The sequence below is a fragment of the Bos javanicus genome, chromosome 6 (assembly GCF_032452875.1).
Source record: "Bos javanicus breed banteng chromosome 6, ARS-OSU_banteng_1.0, whole genome shotgun sequence".
In the NCBI taxonomy this organism is placed as follows: Eukaryota; Metazoa; Chordata; class Mammalia; order Artiodactyla; family Bovidae; genus Bos; species Bos javanicus.
Window position 1 is genome coordinate 88821406 of NC_083873.1, and position 8325 is coordinate 88829730.

The window sequence follows — 8325 nt, forward strand, 5'->3', positions numbered from 1 at the left end:
AGGTCCTGTTCTGGGTGCAGTCACTGTCCTGCAGTTGCTCAAGAAAAGAAGGAAGCAATTAAGAGCAATGCAACAAGATTATGGCTATTATAGAGGCAGCAACATATTGTTGAGAGAATGAAAGAGTGGGTGAGACCAGTTGTGACTATGGAAAGTCACACTGGCAGAGACAAACATTTAAGTGTCTCAGAAGATGAATGGGTAAAGAAGAAGGCAAATACATGAAAAAGGAAAACATGAACTATGACAAACCATGATGAATGAATGTATAGACATGGAAGATCAAACAAGACATGCATACTATATAGAATTGAGTGGATTCTCATGGGTTTTACCACAAAGGGTTTGAACAAAGTCTTATGGGCACCAGGAGATGAACATAATATGTAAGCAGAGTAATTAGTTTTTAAGGAGATATCTCATGAGATATGGAAGATGGGGAGTTCAGTTCAGTTCAGTTCAGTCGCTCAGTCATGTCCAACTCTTTGCTACCCCATGGACTGCAGCACGCCAAACCTCCCTGTCCATCACCAACTCCCGGAGTTTACTCCAACTCATGTCTGTTGAGTTGGTGATGCCATCCAACCATCTCATCCTCTGTCATCCCCTTCTCCTCTCGTCTTCAATCTTTCCCAGCATCAGGGTCTTTTCAAATGAGTCAGTTTTTTGCATCAGTATTGGAGTTTCAGCTTCAGCACCAGTCCTTCCAATGAACATTCAGGACTGATCTCCTTTAGGATGGACTGGTTGGATCTCCTTGCAGTCCAAGGGACTCTCAAGAGTCTTCTCCAACACCACAGTTCAAAAGCATCAATTCTTCGGCACTCAGCTTTCTTCACAGTCCAACTCTCACATCTATACATGACTACTGGAAAAACCATAGCCTTGACTAGATGGACATTTTTTGGCAAAGTAATGTCTCTGCTTTTGAATATGCTGTCTAGGTTGGTCATAAATTTCCTTCCAAGGAGTAAACATCTTTTTATTTCATGGCTGCAGTCACCACCTGCAATGATTTTGGAGCCCCCCAAAATAAAGTCTGCCACTGTTTCCACTGTTTCTCCATCTATTTGCCATGGAGTGATGGGACCAGAAGCCATGATCTTTGTTTTCTGAATGTTGAGCTTTAAGCCAATTTTTTCACTCCCCTCTTTCACTTTCATCAAGAGGCTTTTTAGTCCCTCTTCACTTTCTGCCATAAGGGTTGTGTCATCTGCATATCTGAGGTTATTGATATTTCTCCCAGCAATCTTGATTCCAGCTTATGCTTCATCCAGCCCAGTGTATGGGGAGTAGGGGTATGTATTAGATTTGAATAGAAATCTAAAAGGTGTATTTATGTTTTGGCCTCTGCTGCTGGAGAAAACATTTGCTCAGAACAATAAAATGAGCTTTTGGTTCTAACTCAATTGCTTTGTCCTTCACATTTTCCTTTCAATTCTGTTGCAGGATCTGTGGACTTTGCCTGATTTTGGTGTAATTTTAAAACATATTAACTTAAAGATCACAGTAAGATAAAGTATAATTCAACATAAAGGCATTTAACAGGAAAATAATTTTTTATTGTTAAGAGGAAAGTTCGAGTAAGATTAAACTGTTTGGAAAACATATGAGCCAAATTATATTTCATGGACATATATAAAGGAAAAAACTTTTTTGAAACATTAGGACTAACTGACACAAATACAACAAAAAATTGGAGATTTTAGAACAGTTCTACCTCTTAGAAAAAACCAAGTTAAGCAAACAATAAATAAAGACACAAGGTAGGAACTTTTCTAGTCAAAGCTACCAATGGCTTCCATGGTGTAAAATCAGTTACCTGATTTCTCTTGTGAGAATTTGACACAATAGATCACTGCCTTTTCCTTGAAACATTTTTCTTGTTAGCTTCTGGATTTTCCTCCAATTTTATTGATTGAATCTCCTCAACATTTTTCACTACATTTTCTGCAATTCCCTGACCTCTGAATGTTGCAGTGTCCCAGAGTTGTTCTTCCCAAACATGAAATTACTCTCTGAGTGCTAAGTCATTTCATTGCCTGACTCTTTGCAACCCTATGGACTGTAGCCCGCCAGGTTCCTCTGTCCATGGGATTCTCCAGGCAGGAATACTGGAGTGATAATCTCATATAGACTTGGTTCATTCATACCACCTAAATATTGACAACACATATGTATATCTCCAACCTGGATTTCTTTCCCCTTAATTTCCAGGCTCTTGTGTCAGCTTCCTCCCTAACATCTCCATGTTGATAATGCGAAGACAGTTCAAACTTAGCACAGTTTATACTAAACTCCCAAATCTATGTCTGCCTCTGTCTGGTCCATCTTTCTGGTTACTCAGGCCAGAAACCTTAGAGCCATATATGGTTCCGCTCTTCTGCATCATCCCTAGAATCAATCTATGAACAAAACCTGATGACTCTACTATCAATGTACACCCCAAATTTGACTTTTTCCCAATACCACCAAGTGCAAGCCACAGTCCTGCCACAGAGGGATTATTGCCACAGCTTAATTGCTCTCCTTACAAGGTGCCCTTGCCTCATTGCCAACTCAACGTAGTAATTGTAGTGATCTTTAGTTGAAGTACAGCATAACACTTTTGCACTTAAAATTCCTAGTAGCAGGACTTCCCTGGGGTCCAGTGGTTAAGACTTTTCCTTTGAATGCAGGAGGTGAAGTTTCAGTCCCTGGTCAGGAGCTAAAATCCCACATGCTTCAGGGCCAAAAAGCAAAGACATAAAACAGAAACAATGTTGCAACAAATTCCATAAAGACTTAAAAAAATGGCTCATATCATAAAATCTTAAAAAAAAAAATCTCTAAGTAGCTTCCCATCTCACTCAGATTAAAGTCTCTATAATGATTCTGCATGATAATAGCTTTCTGTTCTTTTCTCTTTCTTCTTTTCCACTGAGTCTCTTTGCTCAGATACAGTGGCCTCCTGGATATTCTTCAAGTTACCAATTAATTTCCAATTAACTTGCCTCTGTGATTCTTTTTGCTTGGAAATTGTGCCCTCAGATATGTGGGAGACAAGCTCCATCACCTCCTCAGGCTTCTACATTGTCATCTGCTGGAAAAGTCTTTCTTGACTGTCCTATTTTAAATCAGATACCTATCCTTATTCTCCACTCCAATTATCACCCTCTCATATACAGTAGATTTTATTTATTTTCTGACTACCCCCACTAGTGTAAACTCCATGAAGACAGGGCTTTTTCTCTGTTTTGCTCACTTCTATTATTCTCAATGTAAGAATAGTGCCTGGAACATAATAGGCATTAGGTCACATTTGATGGGTATATAGACGAATACACGTGCATGGGCTGTATTCTCTTACATGGTGGTAACCTAGAGGAGTCACTAGCTCCATTTTCTAAAAGTCACACTGAGGAGAAGGAGAAGCATGGGTCTGAAAAATTGACATTAAAAACATAAGAAACCACTGAGGAGGTTAAAGATTCTTAAGGTTTGGTTAGGGTATAGAATGAGAATGTGTTGGTGTCTTGTGGTTACTGTAACAAACTACTGCAAACTGATGGCTTGGAACAACAGTTTTCTCTGTCTCACAGTTTTGGAGGCCTGCGCTCACTGCCAGGCCAGTGCTTCCTTGAGCTTCTGGTGGGTGCTTCAGCATTCCTGGGCTTGCATTCTAGTCTCTGCTTCCATTCTCCCATCATCTTCTCTCTGTGTATCTGTGTCTTCTCCTTCCTCTTCTCTGTCTCAAATCTCCCCTTGCCCTTCTCTTAAAACCATGTCTCACTGGATTAGACCCAGATGGGATAATCCTCAAGATCCTTAATTTAATCATATCTGCAAAATCCAAACATTTGATGTCTACAGGATAACATTAGGATAGGACTAATTTCCTGCTGGGCTACAAACTGTTGAAAGCAGCTGAGTATAGAGTGTGTGTGCATGCTGAATCACTTCACTCCTGTCTGACTCTTTGTGACACTTTGGTCTATAGCCTGCCAGGCTCCTCTGTCCATAGGAATTCTCTAAGCAAGAATATTGGAATGGGTTGTTATGACCTCCTCATGAGGATCTCTCTGACCCAGGGATTGAATCCATGCATCTGATTCTTTGCGACCCCGTGGACTGTAGCCTTCCAGGCCCCTCTGTCCATGGAATTCTCCATGGACATGCCCTCCTCTAGGGGATCTTCCCAACCCAGGGATCGAACCCAGGTCTCCCGCATTGCAGGCAGATTCTTTACCATCTGAGTTACCAGGGAAACTCGGAGTATAGATCAGTCACTTTTAAAAAAATGACTCTTCCAACCTCTCCCTACTGCCTCAGGACTGGAGGATTACTGTACAAAGAATTTGTCTCTTCCCAATGATACTACTTTCAAAGAATTAAGGGAGATTTCAGAAAATTGCTTGATGGTATAAAATTAAATTGATAATATATAATTGTAAGATATCTGGAAATTCAGTGTTCATGAACTAAGTAACATACTTCTAAGGAACTCATGAATCAAAGGAGAAATAAATAGGGCATTATAAATATTTTAAATTGAATTAAAATGAAAATGCAACATATCAAAATTTGTGGGATATTATTAAAATATCACTTAAAGAAAATGTATAGTACCAAAGTCACTCTGTTTTATAATTTATAGCACTCTGTTGTCTTCAGTTAACATTTGTTGGAGGAGAAAGAAGATCTCAAACCAATGAATGCAGCTTCCACCTTAAGGCAAAAAGAGCAAATTAAAACAAGCCAAATAAAGGAAGTAATGGAGATCAAAGCAGAAATCAATAAAATAGAAAACACACAAAAACATAGATAAAAATCAGTAAAGCCAAATACTGGTTCTTTGAGAAGATCATTACTGTTGATAAATCTCTAGCTGGATTTTTCAAGGAATAATAATAATAAAAAAAAAAATCCTGAACTACTAGGACCAGGAATGAGAGAGGTGACATCACTTCAGATATCAAAATAATAAGGGAATATTTTGAAAAATATTTTGTCAATAAATTCGACGACTTAGGTGAAATGAACAAATGCCTTGAAAGATACAAACTACCAAAGCTCCCTTAAAAATTAAAAAAAAAAGATAATTTGATTATTTCTATATCCATTAAAGAAATGTAAAATTTGGTTAAGATCATTCCCATAAAACTCCGGAAAACTGGTGAATTCTACTAAACACTGAAGGAAGATAGTATACTAATTCTATACAAACTCTTCCAAAAAACTGAAGAGAAGGGACCTTGATTCTGTGAGGCCAGTACTACCCTGATACCCTTTTCCTGCCATGTGAGGTCAGCACCAGATTTTGGCAGCCTGCAACCCTGAGGAGAGCTCTCACCGGAGCCAGATCAGGCTGGTATCCTGATCTCAGATTCCCAGCCTCCAGAGCTGAGAGGAATGAACTTCTGTTGTTGATAAGTCCCCCACTTTATGGTGTTTTGTTATAAGCCCCCCACTTTATGGTGTTTTGTTATAGCAGCTTGAAGTAACTTAGACACTGTATTGCTTCTGTCCTGTTCTCCCTTTCTCCTAGATAACAGCTTTTCTCAGTGCTTGGTTATCCGTTCTCTTCTTTATTTTTAACAGTTAAGCAAATATGTATATAAATAATTTTCCTATTACACCATTCTACCTCTATTACATAAGGGGTTACATACTTGCATATATCGTTCTGTACCTTTTTACACTTAAAAATATAATCTTGGTGACCACTTCATATTATGCATACGTTTTTTCTTCAATTTTTAAGCAGCTGCACAGAATTTCTTTGTGTGATTAGGGCTATAGGTTTTTAATTGACCTTGTATTGACACGGATAATTTCTAATCCTTTGCTAAGGCAAATACTGCCACAGTGAAAAAGCTAGTGCTTTGGTTGTTTAATCATATTGGTAGCATATTTTTAGCGTGTGTGTACTTAGCTGCTCAGTTGTGTTCAACTTTGCGACCCCATGGACTGGGGCCCACCAGGCTCCTCTGTCCCTGGGGATTCTCCAGGCAAGAATCCGGGAGTGGGTTGCCATGTACTCCTCTAGGGGATCTTCCCAACCCAGGGATCAAATCCAGGTCTACTGCATTGCAGGTGGATTCTTTATTGTCTGAGCCACCAGGGAAGCCCATTTTATTTTTATTTTTTTAGTATAGGTACCTGTCAGAAATTTGTTTCTAACAAATTTCTAAATTTCTTAAAAAAAAATTTTTTTTTTACTTTACAACATTGTATTGGTTTTGCCATACATCAACATGCATCCGCCACAGGTGTACATGTGTTCCCCATCCTGAACCCCCCTCCCACCTTCCTCCCCATACCATCGCTCTGGGTCATCTAAATTTCAAAGGATAAATACATTTATTTTTGTTGTTGTTTAGTTGATAAGTCGTGTCTGGGTCTTTTGTGACACCATGAACTGTAACCTGCCATGCTCCTCTGTCCGTGGGATTTCCCAGGCAAGAATACTGGAATGGGTTGCCATTTTCTCCCCCAGGGGATCTTCCCAACCTGGGGATTGAACCTGTGTGTCCTGTATTAGCAAGCAGATTCTTTACCACTCAGCCACATGGGAAGCACATAATTTTTTAGATATTGCCAAATTCTCTACAGGTATTGCACAAGCATTTTGCATTCGTAGAAGCTCTGGATAAGAGGACCTATTTCTCCACTGTTTTATCCTCAAAGTATGTTGTCAAACTTTTAGATTTTTACCAATCATATAGGTGAGGAATGGTGCTATGGTGTTGCTAGATGTTCATTTTTCCTAATATGAGCATCTTTTTTAGATTAAATATCCTTTTAAATGATTTTTCTTTTTGCATACCATCTGTTTATATCATCTTGCTATTTTTCTATCAGATTGTTGGTATTTTTTTCTTTCATTTTTCAGGGTCTCTTTGTATACTGATAGATTGCAGCTATCTTTTCTCAGTTTCTCCTCTGCATTTGTGACTTTGCCTATAATGTTTTTCCATATACAGTCTTAAAAACTTTTTTGGGGTAGTTGAATTTTTTACTGCCTCTGAATTTTGTATCATAGGACAATTGTCCCCATTTCACTTGTGTTTCTTCTAGTGCATTTACTCTCCCCACCCCCTTTTAACATTTAGATCTGTGATCTATTTGGAATTTAGTGCATGGACAGGCATTTGAACCTAATTTTAAAATTTTTATTGTATGTGTCTTTCTCTTGATTGCCTATAATACACTGTTTTAATTATTATGCTAGTTTAGAATGTTTTATTATCTATTAGCGCTGCTTTGCTCAGCCATTAAAAAGAATGAAATAATGCCATTTGCAGCAACATGGATGCAACTAGAGATTATCATACTAAGTGAAGTAAGTCAGAAAGAGAAAGACAACTACCATATGATCTCACATATATATGGAATCTAAAAACAAAACCGACCAACCAACAACAAAGCTTAAGCTCATAGACACAGAGAACAGATTGGTGATTACTGGGTGGCAAGAGGAGATGCACAAAGCAAATGAACAGGAGGGTCAAAAGCATAGTGACTATAGTTAATAATATTTTACTGCATATTTGAAAGTTTCTAGGCCTTACAAGTCCTCAATATAAAAAAGAAAAAATTGTAACTATGTATGCTTATGAGTGTTGACTTATTGTGGTCAGCATTTTGTAATGTAGACAAATATTGAATCGTGTTGTATACCTGAAACTAACACAATACTATATGTCAATTATACTTCAATAAAAAAATAAATTCTAAAATTGTGAAAAAAAAAAAAAACCACCCAGTGTTTTTTCTCCTTAGGGTTTTTATAATTATACTACTTGGCCATCCTTCAGTCCGTGTATAAATGCCCCAGCTTCCCAGTCTCTGGCCAAGACAATTCTAGGAAATCATCTTCCACTTCTCAGACAGGGTTACACCCAGCTACCTACATGGTTACTCTTCTCATTAACACCTCCTTTATTAGCTTTTTCACTTCTTGGTCTCACTTCCTCATCTGTGCCTCCTTCAATCATCTTCAAAATAAATAACAGGTCTTTGGAGGTCTGCTTTTGGAAAATGCAAACTAAGAAAAAGTCATTTTTAAATTTTGACCTAGAGGTAACCACTGAGACCTGAGTTTGCTCTCTACATGTGTGTGGTGGTAGAGAAAGAGAGAAGGAAGTGGTGCCCGCTGACTGACCTGTTCCGAATGCAGCTTTCTAGCTTGTTCTCCTGATTATCGCCCTATATAGCCAATATTGCTCTTTAGACTCAGAGCTTCTAGGGAAGGTTGGTCTTATCTTCCATATTTGGAGCTCAGTTCCTTCTTATTTATTTTCTCTATCAACTAGATCCCATCTGTGCTAGTTTCAGATATTT